We start from the raw sequence: 20582 nt of genomic DNA on the forward strand, positions 1-20582 counted from the left end.
CCCATCGGGTGGCCCATCCTTGCCTGCGGACGGGTGATGTCAGGGCCATTGTCGGGTCGGACCCCTGCATGAGGGAGTCCTGAACTCGCAGCTGCTCAGTCTGTGTGAGAAGGTGGCCTGATATATGCTGTCCACTAGTTCTAGTGGGCACCCTGTATCAGTCCAAACAACCCCTTATTGGTTATAGCTTAAAGACAACCTTTATTGATAGCTATCCTAGCGGTAGCTATGGAGAACAGCCTTCAGGCTAAGTCTTGAAGGAATGTAAAGCAGCTTGTTTTACCAGTCTATAATCTCTTGAATGCCTAAATGAAAGATATCCACACCAGGTGTATATATATAAAATATATGTATGTATTTCTAAACACACCCTCCTAGACTCTTTATGAGACTAGAGGTCAAAACACATAAGTTACACTTCAAATATTACAGTAAAATAGCACAAATACACGTCAGGCCCTAGGGGCGAGCCAAACCATATACTAAAATAGTGGTATAAGAACCACAACTTAATTAGACAAGGTCTAGAGCCTGTAGAAACAATGGGACCCCAAGGAACCACCCAAGGTAGTGACACAGGGGACCCACGGGCCGTGTGCAGTGGGTGAACACAGCCGCGAGCTCCCGTTAGCTTCTATGGGGAAAGTAGTGGTTAGATTTTTAAAGATTAGGGACACTTTGAAATGAGTCAGGACCAAACCCTCTTGGACTTAGGAAGTTCAAGGGCTTGCACACACGGGAGCACCGGAGTACTTGTGTTACCTCACCCAGGGAAGCTGGGTGCATAGGTGTCAAATGGTGTCAGGTTGCGTCGTCAATTTCAATGGGAGCTGGCGAAGAAGTGCTGCTGCCGTGAAGATGCGAAGTGTCCCGAAGAGATCCAAGCCTGGATCGAAGATGAAGAACCTGAAAGCAGAGGGGAAAGAGTCTGGGTCACTAGCCAGTGACCAGGAAGGCAATAGGCAGATGCCCACAGATGTCGGGTGATTTCGGGTGAAGAAGGTGAAGCTGGACTCTTCAGCCACGAGGACCAGGAGGCGTCAAGGACGACCAGGAGCTGGATTCGAGCTGTCCCACGAAGGATGTAGAGTGCTGCAGCGTTGGTGCCCAAATTGGACACAACAAGCCTTGGCAACAGCAACCCACGCAGGCCAGCAAGGTCTGAGGGACTCACCACTTGGTAGGGAGTCGGGGAACGCCTGGAGCAACCAGGGAAGCCCAAGGAAATTCCAAGTTACCCCCTCAGGGACCCACCAGTTGACAGACCAGGGATCGCGAACGGACCTCGAGACGAAACACAAAATGGCGGCCCACGGGTCACTAGGCCGACAATCTTCGGTGGATTCTATGCTCGAGGTGGGGGGCTACAAATAATCCCAAGAACGACTTCAAGAGACGTCGAGAAGTCAATGCACTTGCAAAAGTGCATGGTGACCAGGAGTTCCAGTTCCACATAACACGCGAGGGCTGCTGGTCTCACATTTCCTGGGGACTCGGGTCGGCCTGCGAGATGTCTGGAAATCCTCTTCCTGGGCTGCAAATATTTCGGAGTCCTGCAGGAGCTTCGAAAATGCAGACCGGCAAATTGCTTCGTTGGTGCCTGCCAAGCAGGGGAGTCACTCATTGACCCCAAGGGAGAGTTCTTCAGTCCTCTAGTCTTTAGCAGAGCGTCGAAGTTCCAGGATTCAGCTTCAGCGTTTCGTCCAGGGATATCTAAAGTCCTGGTTACAGAGGTTCCTACCTAAGGAAGGGGTTGGACTAGCTCAGGGGACCCACCTATGGGAGGGTTTGGAAAGAGGGGTGGCTGCACCCATTTCCTTTGTCCAGTTTCGCACCAGAGCAGGGGCTGGGAGCCCCTGAACCGGTCTGAGCTGGAGTATGCACAGGGACACCAAATTAGCCCCCAGTGCAGGACTTCAAAGCACTCAGAGAGTGCTCCCACCCAGCCCCAATACACATAAGCCTGTCTGGGAGGTGGTTACACCTCCCTGTGACTGGAAACCCATTGTCCAGGCTTCCCCTGCTGGAGTTTGTTGGAGGCCAGACCTGTGTCTGTGGCTGCAGCATCCATTTTCTGATGCCAGGGCTCTATTAAGTTTCAACCGGGTATACCAGTGGGTACATGTCTCTCCCTCTAGAAGGGTGGAATTCTACCCCCGCCGCCAGAACTGGCAGGGGGATAGGATTCCAAAGTGTTTGACACCAAACACAACATGTTACTGTGCAGCCATCCCAAAGTTAGCATTTACCGCGAGGTTATAATGCACAAGATTATATGGTCAGGCTGCAATACAAACAGCATCAGAGAAGGGTCTCCGAACGCCAACAGAGTTGGTTCATGACTACATGATAGGGTGTTAATTACAGAATTTTCCAATAACTTCGAAGCAGGTTGACGAATGGGCTGATGCATCGAATTTGGGCATCCGAAACAAACACATCGCTGTGGCAAGGTGAGATTGTTGAAGTGGGCACCCCCTCCACCCATCATCGAATGGAAGTTTACAACAAAGTATAACCATCTCAAAGAAAATACCACCAGGGTATTCCAAAAGCGGTGCACACTAAGATGGCAGCCATGACCAATTAGGAGGAATTGCTTGCAAGTGCAGTCCTCCTTCGCTGAAATTGTGCGGGAGGAGCCCAATGTTAGCCTTAAAAGACACTGAAAATGCCAGAGATTCCTTTACTCCGAACAGCATTTGAAAAAGTCGGATTGACGAAACGCGTCATGTTGGGTGAAATAAAGGTTTTCCAGACCCAAGAGTGCTCCGTGTAGGTTCTCCGATGTGGGACATTGTTGATGGATCATTCATAGCGTGCATGCCACTTGCACGAAGGAAAGCACCCGTCACGCAAGGAGTTGAGCAGCACGAGTGGCATTTGTTTGAAATATATCTCTATATATCTCTATATATTACCTACTGGCGGTCGCCAGTAGGTAGTTATAGTTAGGACCACGTTTCCATAGGAAATCCGCAACATTCTATTTTGAATAACTTTGGCGCCGGTCGACGAATCCTCGCGAATATTTCAAAATAGGTGGGGCGCTACACTCCGCTCCTACCCTTAAAGTCTCGGGGGGATTCGTCAAGCGGGGGCTGAGATAAAAGGGGGGTCCCAAAACGCGTTTTTCCCATGCATTTTTCCATAGGACATTTAGACACAGCTACAGCCCGAACGGCTGAACAGAATTACTAGAAATTTGGCAGAGAGGTAGTCCTCAGGTCAAGGAAGTGCCTTTTGTAGGTTTGGTGTAAATCTGTTCAGTAGATTCTGAGAAAATAGCCTTTAAATCAATATATATCTGAGCCAGCTTACGGTGCGCTTACGGTGCGCTTACCGTACGCGTACGGTGGCGTGCGCGAGCGCGATTCTGATTGGCTCTTAGATCTTAGTAAACATTCGAATCGGCCGAAACCAGGAAGCGGCGGCCGCCATTTTCTCTCTCGCACTCTGAGTGGGGCAGCATAAATGAAGCCCAAAAATGTGTAAAGGAGCAGTTTATTGAGATAATATTTTTTTTTTTTTTCGAAAAATCACCGATTACGCTTACCGTACGCGTACGGTAAAAATTGGTTTAAAAAAAAAAAATTATCCACACTCTCCCCACCCCAAGTGCAAATGGTGCCCTAAGGGCACCATTTGTGCATGGCATATCAAACAAATGAAACTAATAAACAAAACATTTCACAACGATGCGCATAATATGTCCCCCATTTGCGCACGGTGCGCGAAGCGCATCGTGCGTACATGGCCCATCCCGCATAATGTGGGCACGCGGTGCGCGCAGCGCACCGCGTGACCACCGTGCGTGCATGGCACTAACTGCGTAAAGTGGGCGCGCGGTGCGCGAAGCACACCGCGTGCTCACTGTGCGCGCACGGTGCGCGCACGGAACGAACTGCGTTAACTGGGCGCGCACGCCACGAATGGCGTAAAGTAAGTTAGCATTTAAAAAACCGTACTAATTCACTGAAAAAACCATAGGTTTCACACATGTTATAGTTAGCTGTACATCTTACTGATAAAAAAACCAATGAAATTCCCCCGTTATAGTTACTGTAGGCAACTATAACTCACGCGACCGTAATCCTCTGCCGATGACATATGTGTCTTTATGAAAAAAAAATATTTGTAATATATGTATAGCTAAAATTTAATGGAAGAAGACATGGGCAAATAAGTGTCTAAATACAGTATTAGCATCAGCAGAGGATTACGGTCGCGTGAGTTATAGTTGCCTACAGTAACTATAACGGGGGAATTTCATTGGTTTTTTATCAATAAAATGTACAGCTAACTATAACGTGTGAAACCTATGGTTTTTTCAGTGAATATATATATATGTATATATGTATATATATGTATGTAACCTAGATCACAGTAAGGGGTGCATGCACCACCTTACCCAGGCTGCAGTAGCAGACCTGTGGTGTCATTTTGGGTGGCTTTCCAGGGGTGGCATAATACATGCTTCAGCCCCTGGTAGGCCTCTGGGGTACCTATGCCCTGGGTACATACCATATACTAGGGACTCACAAGGGTACCTCAGGATCCAATCTGTGGAGTACCTAAAGTACATGCAATAAATTGAGAGAGCAAGCAGATAGTTTGGCTGGGAACCTGCTATTCAGGTCCCTAGTCTAAGTCAAAACCATCAAAACACCAGGACAAAAGTGGGTGCAACCATGCAGTCAGATTCCACCTTCCTACAGTCGGTGCCTCGCCCAGTGATTCTCTCTGCTGGGGTCCTTAACGACAAAACCCTTGGATCTGACCGTTTGGTCTGACTAGTCGCAGTGGAGAGTAAATTTGCTTGGCCTGCGGTGCACCAGGTGAGTTTGCTTTGGTTTGTACTTGGATATGGTACCATTTTGGTTTGTATTGGTGCGGTATGAAGACCGCTTTTGGATTTGGTGCGGTTCTGAAGACCGCTTTGGTGCAAAGTGTCCGGGAGCACTTTGCCAGGCAACTTCGTGAATTTGGCTTACTTTTGAAAATGACCAGTTGCACTAAGTTTTGGGTTTCTTGCTGCTGTTCTGCTGATGCTCGATTGGAAGAAGTTCAGCCATTAGTGCCTCCGAAAGGCACCCCAAATTTTTACATGTATGTGAAGCATGGCCTTGGTCCTATTATGTTTAGTACGCTATGGCACAAATATACAAGGGACGATGCCAAGTTGCAGTGGCTGCTGACTGGCACTTTTGATGAACAAAAAATAATTTGTTTTGCAGGACAAATTGTTTGAGAAACGAAGTAGGCAGTTTATGTTTGATTCTCTTCGAACTTGGAAGAGAGAGACTAAACCGAGGCGAATTAAAGCAGGAAAAGAGGCCTGGAGGGAGAGAACGAAAACATTGACTCAAAAAGCTGTGGCGCATGATAAAGAGGCAAGAGGTAGGAATTGAGAGTGCTGAAAGGAGGTTTCGACTGAAGGTTGACGGGTCTTATGTGGCCCGGGAGGAAAAGGATGTTTTGGGGAGAAATTGTTAGATACTAGACCCCCACCCCCATATGCCCCGCAGAGGATATATCCTGCTCTTCCCCCACAGGCCCAGCCACCTAGTTCTTCCATCTCTACTCCTGCTACTACTGATTAGACTCTTTTGGCTTCAGCACCCCCTGTCCTATTGCGGTCTTCGCCGTCTGTGGCGAGACTGTTAGTACCTCTGCCACACCTATTGCTTCAGCGTCTTTCCCCAGCCCTTATACTTATGACGCACCCATCAAATAAAATGCAGGGCACTGTAACCCAGATGCCTTCTGCTTCAGTGAAATGTACAAGATAATTGCATTGACATTTAGAATAGAGATTTTCAAAAAGAAACAAACTTAAACTGTGTAACACCCCCCCGTTGCACTATTGTAGCACTACGCATTTAAGGCCACATTGATACCCACCTCTCACATAGAAATTGCCACTAAGTTGTCGGTCAATCAATCCACAGTCCTGAATGGTCATTACCGGATTAAAGCATCTACTGAGGGGTCCCCGTGGATATTTGGAGACAGGCGCAAACAGAGGATAATGTCGCAGAAGTGGGAGGTACATGGGATCAAATTAAAGATTGGGAGAAGGAGAGGAAGCCAGGTGAAAAGCATAGGGCAGAGATACTTGCTTTGCCAGGCCAATATGTTACTTAGTGCACTCTTATTCCACTGAGCAAGGTTGACTGGGACAAGCTATCGGCTTGTCAAAAAGATGTGTGTCTGATTTTTTCCCTCGGTTTGAGGGGGCGTTTCTGGATTTTAGTGGGCAGGATTTGTCTGTGGAGGGTGGTGTCAGGTTGTTTGTTAATAGGTTTGTCACGAATTTGCTATCTGAAATTGTGACACGATTACAGGCTTCTGAAAGCACATGGTCCACATCTTCCCCTTCTGTTATTTTGAACATGGCGCAGTATTGAGCATGGGGAGAAGGAGAATAAGCACAAAGAGTTTGAAGACTAAGGTGTTGTTACAGCAGGCATTCGGGGGAAATAGTAGAGGACGCGGTGATGGTGGTCCGGCTCGGCAGCTTCCCTATACGAGCAGGAATGCTGCACCTGTAGGGCCGAATCTGTGTGCGTATCACAAAGAAGAAGGAAACTGGTGTAGCGAGTGTCCTGTACTTCTACAGAAGGTGACAGCCCCCAGAGCCCAGGTTTCTCATGGCCGGGGTGCAGGTGGTCAGGTTAGGGTTCAGAATGCTGAGATATTGCAGGGTCGCTTTGACCAGAATTATTTTAATGACCCCCGAGGACGACAGTATTATGATGATTATGACATGGATGAGGTGACAAGGATGTCTTGCAGCTAGGACAGCCATGGACAAAGTGAGAGGACCAGTTTCGATACCTGTAGATCGACGTGGTCCGTACGTTAGTGCGGATGTGTATGGTTCAGCGAAGGAGTTTTTGGTAGATACAGGTGCAATGAACAGCTCTATTTCTCATTCCTTGGTCCCTGGGGCAGCTCTGTCTGGCCAGAATGTTTCGGTAGGATTTTCTGGTGTACCGGTAGTAAGCCCTATTTCCAAACCTGTGTTGACTATTGGTCCTTTCACTGTGGATTCGCCGTTCTTGCTGACATCCAATTGCGGAGAAAATTAATGGGCTTGGATTTGTTAAAGAAGCTGCATGCCACCATTCATTGTTTCCCGGAAGGTGTTTACATGACCATTGGCCCAGATGTAGTCCGCGCTAAGCAGTGTTTGTCCAAAGATGCGCCTATAGAATTTAAAGATGTACCATCCACTCTGTGGGCAGCGGGCGACACAGATGTTGGACTGTTACAGATACCGCCCGTTTCCATTACTGTTAAGGACAATGCTATTTTGGCTGGCATCCCTCAGTACAAAATACTGCAGGCTGGTGAGCGAGCTTTGTTACGGATTGTGCAGGTTGATTGAGAAAAGAGTGATTGAAGAGACGACTGCTCATATTTGCAATAGCCCTATTCTTCCAATACTCACAAAGGCACCCTCGGGTCCCTCTGAGGACAATGCAGATGTTTACCATTTTGTGATTGATTTGCGCGAAGTTAACAAGATTGTAGTTCCCCAGTTTCCAGTAGTTCCGGACATTACGACACTCTTGACTATGATCCCTTCTTCTGCTAATTTCTTTTCTATCATTGACCTGGAAAAAACATTATTTAGCATTCCTTTCATCCTGACAGTAGGTATCTTTTGGGATTTAACCTAGCTCCCTAGCTGGTAGAAACTATACCTTCTGTTGCACTCCCCAATGGTACACAGAGAGTCCGACTATCTATACTGAGGCATTAAAAGGTCAGGTGGATTCCTTATCGCTCCCTACAGGTAATGTATTGCTTCAGTACGTTGATGATCTTCTCATTGCTTCCGACACGGATCAAGGTTGCAAAGATAGTACAGTGAAATTGTTGCTTCATCTAGCCCACCATGGTCAAAGTCTCCCTTTCAAAATGTCAATATTGTCGACAGGAAGTCACCAATCTAGGTCACCTACTGTCGAAGGAGGTAGGAGATTGACTCCAGAACGCATCAGTATCTTTGTTAAAATGCCCCTTCATCAATCTCAGAAAGATGTGCACACTTTTATTGGCATTACCTCCTATTGTAGCCAATGGATCCCTAACTATTCCCTACAAACAAAACCTCTGCTCGCATTAACAACTAAAGATGTGCATGAACCCCTGCCTTGGACGCCTGAATGTCAGCATGATTTTGAGCAACTGAAGGTTGGGCTTTGCTCACCACCTGTACTGGGTACTCCTAACTATGCCAACCAGTTTGTGGTGTACATACACGAGACAGCTGGTTGTACGCTTTTTATTTTAACGCAAAAAATTTGGAGATAAGCACCAGCTGTGTGCTTACTTCTCTGCTCTGCTTGACCCCGTCGCAAGAGCCCTCCCGAGCTGTCGAAGTGTGGTCGTGACTGTGGCCATCTATCAGACAATCGGCAAGGCTCTTACTAAATACCGACGTAACAGTTAAGGTACCCCATGCTGTGGATATACTTTTGAGTAAGACAAAGACGCAGCACCTTAGCAGTGCACATCTGACCGGTAACGAACCAACGCTCTTCCAAAAGCATATCACGATCAAACGCTGTGCCACTCTGAATTCAGCAAAGTTACTACCCCTCCCTTCTGAACATGAGGAAACTGACATACAAGATTGCATTTTTCAAACGGAGGAAGAGATGAAGGGACGGGTAAACCGGACTGATGTTCCCTGTATCTGACCCCCAAAGGGTACTGTATGTCGATGGCTCTTGTTTCAAATTACCAGATGGCATTACCACTGCAGCATATGCAATCACTACACTACACACAGTGGTTGAGACATCACAAGTTCCCTATCAGTCCACCCAAGCAGCTGAGTTAGCAGCCCTTATTCGCGCATGCGAGTTGAGTGAGGGCCTGACTGTCAATATTTATAAGGACAGTCAGTACGCCTTTGAAGTCTCCTATAATTTTGGGCAGCTCTGGGCAGAGAGGGTTCCTTACTTCCCACGGGACCAAAATCCAGTATGGCCAGCTCATATATAGGCTTTTGTTGGCTTTGACACTCCCCCAAGAAATTGGCCATAGCAAAGTGTAGCACTCACAGGAAGTTTACTGATGATGTAGGTAAGGGTAATGCGTTTGCAGATCAGGCAGCTAAGGAGACAGCCCGAACCAAGATGAAAAGAAGGTTTGTAGCAGGTCCCGCTAGGTGGGTGCCCGAGGTTACTATGTTTGAGGACACCCTAGAAAATGTTAAGTGGGGCCACAATAGAGGAGTTGGCAGTGTGACAAGAAAGTACAGCAAGTCTGAATGATGAGGGATGCTGGATTGATAAATCAGGGAAGCAAAGATGGATGTTGCCAGATGCCTATGTTCTTCCTGTAGTTCCAAAGGCCCAGCCCATATTAGTGCTAAGGGTATTTGCAGGTTGTTAGACCCTGTATGGCTGAAAGAGAACATATCCTAAGAAATTGGTTAAATATCAGTCAGGGCGCTCCCTCCGCTCAAATACTTGTTGAGGATCACCAAGGTTCGGACTGTAAAAAATAGGGACAGGTCCTTTTCTAAAACTGCACCGGAACTATGGAACTCACTGCCGCTATGACTTCACCAGGAAACCAACCATAAAAAATTTCGCAAAGATCTTAAAACATGGTTATTTTAATCTGTTTTCTCCCTCTAATTTTCTGTGTTGGCAAAGCGCTATGAGACCCAAGGGTGAAATATACGCTTAATAAATATCTACTACTACTACTACTATCCAAGACTCCTGCCCATTTAGTGAAGTATTGCATGGTGTGCATGATGCACAACCCTGGGAAAGGTACCCCGACAGCACCTAGAAATTTTGCACCACCTACATTTCCTTTTGTGGTCTTCCAGCTTGATTACATCGCGTTAGATAGGGTCAATAACATGAAGTACGTGTTGGTAGTGGTCTGTGCATTCAGTAAATGGGGTGAGGCTTACCCCACTAAAGAGAACACAGCCCTGGCAATGGCAAAGGTACTCCTCAAAGAGTTCTTCCCTCATTTCGGTTTGCCTCGCTTGATCTTGAGTGATAACGGAAGTCATTTTAATGCCAGGGTCATACAGCTAATCTGTGATGGTCGGCACATAAAGTAGAAGTTTCATGCCTCAAACCATCCGCAGTCAGCAGGTTTGGTTGAGAAGTACAACGGTACTCTAAACCTGAAGTTGGCAAAGATTCAGGAGTCAACAGGACTAAAATGGTCAGATGCTTTACCACTAGCTCTCTTGTCCACGAGAATGGCAGCTTATTCTAGAACAGGATTGTCAAACTACAAAGTCGTGTTCGGGTGCCCGGCAAATGTCTGGGGTGTGCCGCGATCGCATCGGTTTTCGGAGATAGAGTACCCCCTATTGACAGATTACCTCTATCAATTAACAAAGTTTGCATTCTATTCACCAACAGAATCATGAAAGCTTCCCGCCTGTAGCTGAGGGGCCCAGACATGATATACGGCCTGGCGACTGTGATGGTCAAATGATTCCAGCGGAAGTAAAGTCTGGAGCCTCGCTGGACAGGACCATTCAGAACTTCCTCGCAACCCGCACAGCCATAAAAGTCAACAGTCGAAAGAACAGGACTCATTCCTCGCACTGCCGCAAAGTACCCCTGCCCTTACCCTACAACAAGTGGGTGAGGGATGTAATAGCGAACTCTGAGTGCGAACAAGTCCCGCGATTCGTTCCTTTCTCCGATGCCAAGCTCATATGGACCAAAACTGACCAGGAGAATGATGGTGTTGAATGTGGCGAAACCCCCTGAGATCAGAGCTATCGAGTCAGAGCCTTCTCCAGCTTGCCCCTCAGTGTCGGAGACCCTTCCTATTGACGCCTCTGAGCCTGACCCCCTTTTCAATTACCTCTCTGTGCCTGGAGTAGCTAGGTACAATTTACGCCCTCAACGGAGGAATAGTGCACCAAAGGAAAAGTCGGATTAGTTAGGGATGGACTGTGCAAGTTAGGGCGTACTCTGCTGTAGTACCAACGGTGTTAGTTTAGGTAGGGACGAGATTGGTGCACTGTTCCGGACATTGTACGGGGTAAGTTGGATGTGCTATCCAGGAGGGGAGTACATTACCCTGCAACGTGGGATATGAATCCAAGCTAGACTGAGCAGCTCCACCGCCGGTGTTAAAGAGGGCCAGCATTGAACAATAGGAGCCTGCCAGTGAGGCTCTGAAGGACACTGGGAACATTGATACCCACTTTCAGTTTCATTATATACCTCTTGTCTCAACGCATTCATTTGGTCGACCTATTGAGGAGGAGGAACAGCTATTTGCAGCACCCCGTTTAGAGCGGAATTGGTCTGGTTGGTCTACAAAGAGTAAAATAGTTTTTGCAGTGATCGCTGTGATTTCTCTAACAACGATACTTGGAATAACATGGTTCCTGGAGGAGACATATCCAGTACATCCTTTGGTTGGTACAACGACTCCTCCCCCACCCCCAAGCATGTTTTTGTCACTTTGGCTCCTCACAAGGCAATGCATAGGTTGTTTTACACTGAAAATGTTTTCGTGCAAATGTTGCATCAAGTTCACAATGTGACCAACACAACAAATTGCTGGGTTTGTGGATTGCTTCCCTCAGTGACTCACAAAGTTGAAAATTGGTTGTCCATGCCGTTGTCATACATTCCTAGTTGTGAGGGCTGGTTCGAACTGCTTAGCATGGTGCAACAAAATTCCCCACTCCCTACATCATAGGGTTCCTCTCGGAGGACTGGCAGGACAGGAGATGTTTAGTAGAACGTTTTTAAAGTCTTGTATGAACACATAAAACTGTAAAGAATGAGACATGGCTTCAAATAGAAATGGCTGATTTTCAGGGGTTTAACACGTTTGAGTATTTCCAGTCTTTCCAGGCTCATAATGTTACTGAGGACAAGTCAATGCCAGTGTTGGTGATCAACAACGAATATATCTCGTTATCACGCAGTCTTTTTCCCCGCAGGGAATTACAACGCAGTCATTACAACGACCGCGTTGTAATTCTGCATAACATTACCCCGCGAGTCGTAACAACGACTTGCGGAGGGGGTGTGCTGGATGTTGGAATAGTAAAATTTACTATTCCAACTCCAGTCTGTGCGGACAGTAGGGAAGGTGTTGTATTTTAAATCCATCATCTTCTTCTCCCCCCCCCCCCGCAAGTCGTTTCGACTCGTGGAGTAATGGTATGCAGAATTACAATCATTGTAACGACCGCGTTGTAATTACCTGCAGGGAAAAAGTTTCGTGGTTAATGTGGTTTACCCAACACAACAGCTAGTTTCTGTGTCCAGGGGGCGGGGAAGGTAGTGGTAGGGAAGAGCAGATGCAATTTCACATATGAATGGAGAACGACCGATAGTCCACCCTTAATTCCACCCCCCAATGTTTATTTTGTCTGCAGATCCCACGCTTATGTATGGCTTCCAAGAGGTTGGTCGGGTAGATGTTCTCTCTTTTCTCCTTCCCCCCGTGTATGTTGCTCCATCCAATTATCACAGAGCTCATCAGTTGCAGCGTAGGAGCATTCACTTATCACGGATAAAAAGGTTTCTTGAGCCGAAGGATGTAGATCAGACAGATACAGCCGCACAGCAATTTGAGGATGTTGCAAAGTGCCTTTTCCTCTTTTGGGCCCCTATAGTCAATAGTATAGAAGAACAAGTTACTTACCTTCGGTAAGGATATATCTGTAAGAAACATTAGTTAGATTCCTCACCTTAGAATATCCCCAGGCGTCAGGCTGGATCCGGAAGGATTTTTCGTCAGCAATACCCTTGCGCGTCGCTAGGCATCGTCTGCAGCTCCGCATCCGTCATCGGCGTCGTGATGACGTCGGATTACTTAGATGCCGCCCTCGCGCACGGACGTCAGTTCTTGTGCATAGCTTTCCGCGCCAGGAACGCAGAGCCATGCAAGAGACCGACACTGGTGCCAAAAATTCTAGGGCCCTGAAAGGGATGACCTCAACCCGAAATATCGGTTCGCAGAACGGGGAGGATGGGTGGGGCGGTGAGGAATCTAACTAATGTTTCTTACAGATATATCGTTACCGAAGGTAAGTAACTTGTTCATCTGAAAGAAACACGTTAGTTAAGATTCCTTACCTTAGAATAGATACCCCAGCAATACCAACCTCGGTGGTGGGTCTGCGAACCAAGATCACACCAGAAAGTCCTGGAGAACAGAACAGCCAAAGAAGCCGTCTCTCCGGACTTGGCTGTCCAGGCAATAATGTTTGGCAAACGTGTGCAGTGAGGCCCACGTTGCTGCCTGACAAATGTCCTGCAAGGGGACTCCCCAGTCCAGGGCAGTGGTCGCCGCTGTGGCCCGAGTGGAATGGGCCGTCAGCCCTACAGGAGGTTCCTTTTTAGCTAAGGAATAACAGGCCTTGATACACAAAACGACCCACCGAGAGATGGTTCGCTTGTGCACCGCGCGCCCCTTCTTAAAGCCCACGTAGCCAACAAAGAGTTGGTCGTCCACCCAGAACTGTTTGGTGCGATCCAGATAGAAGGACAGCGCCCGTTTTGGGTCTAGACGGTGGAGCTTCTCTTCCTCTTTCGAGGGATGCGGAGGCAGAAAGAAGGTGGGCAGTGTAACAGACTGTCCGATGTGAAAGGCAGTTACCACCTTAGGGACAAAGGAAGGACGGGTCCTGAGAACAACTTTGTCCGGATGGACAGAAAGGAAAGGAGGCTTAGAAGAGAGCCTGGAGCTCACTCACCCTTCTAGCAGAGGTGATGGCAACCAGGAAAGCAGTCTTAAGAGTCAGAAGACGAAGGGGACAATTATGAAGTGGCTCAAAGGGAGCGCACATCAGATAGGTCAATACTAGATTCAAATCCCACTGCGGCATTACGAAAGGGACAGGAGGAAACATGTGAGTAATGCCCTTAAAGAATCGAGAAACAGGATTTGAAAAGAGAAGGCTGATCAGGAAGCCGTAAGAAAGCAGAAATAGCTGAAAGATAACCCTTAAGGGTGCCCAGAGCAGAGCCCTGCTGGGCCAGGGAAAGAAGAAAGAGGAGAACCTCAAAGAGGGGCAGAAAGGGGATCCACAGCCTTTGCTGTGCACCATGCAACATATTTGTTCCACCTGCAGGCGTATACCGATTTTGTGGAGGGACGCCTGGCTGCCAGAACAACATTACAGACTTCAGGAGGCAAGTCAAATGGCATCAACTGCCACCGCTCAATCTCCACGCATGGAGGTGGAGGCTGGACAGGTTCGGGTGGAGGACCGTCCCCTGCTGCTGCGACAGAAGGTCCTCCTGAAGAGGCAGTCGGATCGGGGGATCGAGCGATAGACTCAGTAGCTCGGGATACCAGTATCTTCGTGCCCAATCCGGAGCCACCAGGATGACTTGGGCCCGGTCACACCTGATCTTCTTCAGCACTCTGGGCAGAAGTGGTATAGGCGGAAAGGCGTACAACAGACCGCAACTCCACTCGCGACGAAAAGCGTCTCCGAGCAAGTACCGCCTTGGAAACTCCAACGTGCAGAACTGCTGACATTGCGCGTTCTCTTCGGTGGCGAATAGATCTAACCAAGGCTCTCCCCACTGCCGAAAGAGGCCTTGCGCCACGTCAGAGTTGAGACGCCATTCGTGATCCATCATGCACCAGCGGCTGAGTTTGCCTGCTCTGGCGTTCAGAGAGCCTGCCAGATGTTGAACCACCAGGGTGATGCCCTGATGTTCCAGCCATGTCCAGAGGCCCAGAGCCTCCTGACAAAGGGTCCACGACCCCACCCCGCCCTCTTTGTTGCAATACCACATGGCGGTGGTGTTGTCCGTGAACACCTGCACTACACTTCCCCGGACAGAGGGAAGTAATGCCTTCAATGCAAGTCAGATCGCCCTCAGCTCCAGAAGGTTGATATGGAGCAGGTACTCCGCCGGAGACCAGAGGCCTCTGATCTCCGCCTCTCCCATGTGCCCCCCCCCCCTCCCAGGAGGGACGCATCCGTCACTACTACGTGCTCCGGTTGGGGAAGGGAGAGGGATCTGCCACTGACCCAATCGTAGTCCATGAGCCACCACTGCAATTGTCTTGCAGTGCCCTCCGAGATCAAGACATGGTCGGACAGGTTGCCCTGATGCTGGGCCCACTGAAGCTTCAGGTCCCACTGCAGAGCCCGCATCCACCATCTGGCGTGATGCACCAACAGGATGCAGGAGGCCATCAGACCCAGAAGCCGCAGCACCAACCTGACCGAAACCCGGGATAGAGGCCGAAAGATGGGAATCGGAGCCTGAATATCCCGGACCCGCTGTTCCGGATGATAGACCCGGAACTGCGCAGAGTCCAGAACCGCTCCGATGAAAAGGAGCTTCTGGGAGGGACTCAGATGCGATCGGCACATTGATGAAAACCCCAGCAAATGCAGGAAGTCGGATGTAGTCTGGAGGTGGGAGACAACTGCCTGGGGCGAGCCCGCCTTCAACAACCAGTCGTCGAGATAGGGGGAAGACTGGAACCCCTAATCTGCGCAGATGAGCTGCAACCACCGCCATCACTTTCATGAACACCCGAGGGGCACTGGTGAGGCCGAAGGGGAGCACGGTAAACTGAAAGTGCTCGTGGCCTACCGTGAACCGCAGGTAACGCCGGTGGGGTGGCAGGACGGGGATGTGGAAATAAGCGTCCTGCAAGTCCAACGCTACCATCCAGTCTCCAGGGTCTCGGGCAGCCAGAACCTCAGCAAAGGTGAGCATCTTGAACTTCTCCTTCCGGAGGAAGGCGTGGATGCTCCTGAGGTCCAATATAGGGCGTAGGCCCCCTTTGCCCTTCTTAAAGTAGTGGGAATAACAACCCAACCTACTTCTGGGCCAGGAACGCCAAGAGGGCCGTAACTTCCTCCTGCAGAAGTTTCAAGTTATCCCCGCCGACATGCGGTGGTACTGCGGTGGCATGGCTGGAGGGGTTGCCTCGAAGGGGAGGGAGTAGTCCCTTTGGATGATTTGCAGCACCCACCTGTCCGATGTGATGGTACGCCAGTGGAGCAGGTGATGGCGAACTCTGTCTCCCACTGGCGTGGAATGGGCCTGAAAGCTCAGACTAGGAGGGCTTTGAGGCGGATGCTGCCAGGGTAGATGTGGACGGACCGGCTTGTTCTCCCTCTGCTCCGCCTCGGCGGCTTCCACATCTGTGACCACGTTGAAGCTGGCTCTGCGGCCTGTGGCTAGACGGACATGAGGGGCCGCCCCTTCATTGGCCACGAAAGGGACGAATATCGGAAGTCTGCAGGCGCGGGGCCGAGAGGCCCAAGGACTTAGCCGTAGCTCTGGAATCCTTAAAGCGCTCCAGCACACTGTCCGCTTTGTCGCCAAAAAGGTGACTGCCATCGAAGGGCATGTCCATGAGGGTGCTCTGGACATCCCCAGAGAAACTCGTGGACCTCAGCCAGGCGTGGCGACGAATCGCCACCGTGGTCGCCATTGCCCTGCCTAGCGAGTCCGTTGTGTCCATTCAACATCGTTGCCGTGCCGCATCCCGCCCCTCGGCAACAGCCTGGGCTAGCTGTGTCCGGGCCTCCTCCGGACACTGGGACAGCACGTACTCCACCGTATCCCACAGGGAGTGGGAGTAACGGTCCAAAAGGCACGCGGTGTTGATAGACTGCAACCCCAAACTAAGTGAGGAGAACAGTTTCTTCCCAAACTGTTCCAACCTTTTGGATTCCCGATCCGGGGGAGCGGACCGGAAGGAGGTCTGGGAGATAGAGGCCTTGATAACCAGGCTCTCGGGCGTGGGGTGCATTGACAGAAAACTGGGGTTGCCCCGTTCAGGCCGGTGGCGCCGGGCCATGTTCCGGTCCACTTGAGGAACTGTGGAGGGCTTGGACCAGTTGCCCTTCAGAACGTCAGTCAGTGCTTCATTGAACTGCAGCAGAGGCGCTTGCTGGCGGTTGAAGCACTTCAGTGAGGACATTAGTCCTCACGGCCACAGCAGGCAGCTCCAGCCCAAGGGCTTCGGCCGCCTTGCGCAGCACCACAGAAAATGTAGCACCTTCCTTCGAAGCCACGGATGGAGGACAGATGAAGCCAGTGTCAGGGGAGGTATCAAGACCACTGGCATCCCCCAGTTGGTCGGCCCAGTCCTGAGATAACTGGCCCTACCGTGCCAGAGGGTCCTCAGACCCCTCCCAGTCGTCTCCGTCATCCGATTCCTGGTACACAGGTGGAAGGATCGGAGCCCGGCGGAAGATAAACCTGTCACCCATCGGCGTCGGATACGGCGCCGCTCCGACGCCGGGCCCGGATCGGGACTAAACCGGGGAACGGCATCGTCCAAAGGCGGTGCCGGGGGCGGCACCAGAGGGGTCGGCGCTGGTGGAGGGGTCGTGAGGTCGACCGGCGCCGACCAGGATCCAGGCCTGGATCCCGCGGGGATCTGCGGCGGCGGGACCGGAGTCGACGACGGCACCGGGGCCGGAACCGCCGGCTCGCTAGGCCTCCTAGTCGAGCCTGCGGGGCCCGAAGGCATGCCGGCAGGCATCTATGACGGAGCCAGGCTCCTCATGGCCACGAGGAAGTCCCTGATCTCCGCCGGAGTCGCGTCAAACCCAGGAACCGGAGGGTATGAGGTCGGACGGGACTCCTGCGGCTCTGGAGCCGCGCGGGTGGTGCCACCCGAACCTTCAGCCGAGTCACGCAACCGGCGAGGGGAGCCAGAAGAGCGATGTCGTCTCTTCGACTTCTTGCTGTGATTCGACTTACCAGAGCGCGAAGATTTTGACCCCGACGAGCGGTGATGACTGTGGCTCCGCGACCGGTCCCTCTACCTCAACCTTGAGCGGCGCGGAGCAGACTGCCGGAACTCGAGCAGCTTGCGGGACAGCTCCCGCCTAGCCTTCGAAGTCAAGGCCCGGCAGTCGAGGCACGACTCTGCATCGTGGTCGGCCCCAAGGCAATAGAGACACCAGCGGTGGTGATCCGTGACCGACATCAGTCGGTGACAGGCGTCACAAGCTTTGAAGCCAGGCATCCCTATCGGCACCAGAGTCGAGGTCGACTGAATATGGAACCAAAAGAGTTCAAAAATGTTTAGTCAAAAAGTGACTAAAAGGGTATGCTCTTCCCGGATCGGCGCTTACTGGCGCGGATAAAAGAAGAACTGACGTCAGCGCGCGAGGGTGGCGTACAAGTACTCCGACGACGTCATCCCGGCAATCACGACGCCGACAACGGACTCAGAGCCGCAGACTAGGCCTAGCGACGCGCAAGGGTATTGCTGACGAAAAATCTTTCCTGATCCAGCCTGACACCTGGGGATATTCTAAGGTGAGGAATCTAACTAACGTGTTTCTTTCAGATATGTGTCATCTCACCAGAGCTGAGGAGGCAGTTATCAATACCACAGCGGGACAGCGACAAATATTACAGCAGAGCTCCAGACTACGAGATTAGTTACCTTACAAAACCGGATGGTGTTAGATGTCATCCTTGCAGACCGAGTAGGGGCCTGTCGTGTCATTGGCAGGAGCTGTTGCATGAACATACCCGATTACACACCCAAGGTCTATTCAGCAATGCAGAAGTTACATAGGTTAACAGCCAAAATACACCAGGAGACAGGTACCGTACACTATTGGGGTGGTTCTGGAATACGCTGATGACATGGGGTTGGAAAATATTTATCTTTTTGGTAATAGTTGCAGGCGTTATCTTGTCTTGGTGCCTCTGCATACATTGCCTCCCGGCATGTTATGTCAGTGCTCTGGCACACAAAATAAAAATATTCATACCCAATAATAACACAATTATGCTGCAGAAAAGAATTGAGGAAATTATGAAAATAGATGAGGGTATATTGGAGTCCCCATCTCTTGCAATGTCTATTCCTGATCATGAGTATATGGACTGCTGAGGTCTTTTTGCCAACATGAAAAAGTAATTTCTTTTTTTCCTTAGGGTAAAATGGGTTTAGCGAAATGCTAAAAGGAGGGTCTGTTGGAATATAATAAAATGTCTTCGCTGTTGTGCTATGAGTTGTTCAGCTTAAGTTAGCATTCGCGGCACCATTTTACGTTTGGCCGCCATGCTGTGTCATGGTCGTGACTTATTCTTTACTCAGCTCTGCTAGAAGCAGCCGTGATGTGTTCTTTCTCTGTCTCTCAAGGTAGGGCCTAGCTGTACAAATGTATATATTGTTATTGTTAGCGCATACCTTTTTCACAAGATAGAAGCCCGCTCCCACTAGCTAGGCTATGGGCGCCGGCAGCGTGATTGGCACACAGATAGTGTGTGCCCAGTCTCAGGATCAAAACTTTTTCTCTGTAGCTTCATTGTGTAGCTGATCCCAACTGGAAATTTCCAGTTTGAGCGTGTTTTACTGATTCTGGATCCTACATAATGTAATACCATGAGTTCTGATGTCAGTTCCATCTGCAGCACCCCTAGTGACTGGGCAGACATGGCTCCGCTCAAGTGTATCTGAATAAACATTTAATGGTTTATATTCTCTACTGTCTGACAGACTCTTCATTTGTATGGAAGGCTGAGAGGTGGTCATGAGTGACACGGGTGTTCCGAAGCAGGTCACTTCCTTCACCATGATAAATGTGTAGCAGTGCAGTATGCAAAAGTACGGCTTCCCGTGATAAGCATATGCAAGCGCAGTATGGAAAGGGCTGCGTGTGGGGGCTACACAGGAGAAGCGTGCGCTGCCCTGAGAGTTAGTATGGGGGTAGCACCCAAGGCAATACAATAATTGCCTCCAGGCTGTAGAGCACTGGAGTCAACCACTGTTGAGTCCAGCAGAGAAGGGAGTAAAAAGACTGTACTCTCTGAGCATGGACATTTTGACTACGAGGGTTCACTATTACAAACACATCTGCTTCCATCCTTGCTACATTTGCATGGCACAAGGTACACCTGACTTAAAACAATTCACCAAGCACAAATGCAATCTGCTCCTCCATGTGTGCCTGACCTTAAATTTTCAGCACCTGTTGGATCCAATCTCACTACTAGAATTGCAGCCTTTCCATGCCTCTATCCGATATAGAAAAATGACCACAATCTCCCTCAAAACAGCAGCCGTCTTTTATGGGACAAAGTCATCCTCTAGCAATGCCCATTTCAAACCAGTAACTCCCCTCTGAAAATCACTGCAATAACAGGATTTCATTCCTCCCCAAAACGGTGACCATCTTGAAATGGTTATGCTCTTATCCTCTGGAGAATTACAAATTGCAGATGCCATTCCGATATGCTTGACATTTAGTGTCCAGCCCGCTGACTCAACAAAGCAAACCTAATCAAGTTTAGAAAACTGTCCAATCCCACCAGCACAACATATCGATAACATAGCGATCCTAATCCTAGCCCCATCTATCGCGCTACCAAAGACAATTAAATTAGGTCTCCTTCTACCCTGAAGAACGTAGTGAGCTCGCAAAGGCTGCAGATGACCGAGCGATGCCCGTCTCTACCCTAGGAATGGTTGTCTAGGTCATAACTTCCTGACCGGTATCAGCCTCCAACATGTTGGAGACGCCCGTTGCCCCTAGCTCATCCACCTGTACCACCCCGGAAACTCAAATGCTTTTCCCCCTTTGGCCTCTCAGGCAA

At 49.8% G+C, this 20582-nt stretch overlaps 1 protein-coding gene across 2 annotated transcripts in view; it reads right to left on the minus strand.

Annotated features, from left to right (window-relative positions):
• Positions 1 to 20582, minus strand: part of LOC146863655 (long-chain-fatty-acid--CoA ligase ACSBG2-like) — a 797459-nt gene that overhangs the window by 27391 nt on the left and 749486 nt on the right. The window lies entirely within an intron of this gene.

The sequence above is a fragment of the Triturus cristatus genome, chromosome 2_1 (assembly GCF_964204655.1).
Source record: "Triturus cristatus chromosome 2_1, aTriCri1.1, whole genome shotgun sequence".
In the NCBI taxonomy this organism is placed as follows: Eukaryota; Metazoa; Chordata; class Amphibia; order Caudata; family Salamandridae; genus Triturus; species Triturus cristatus.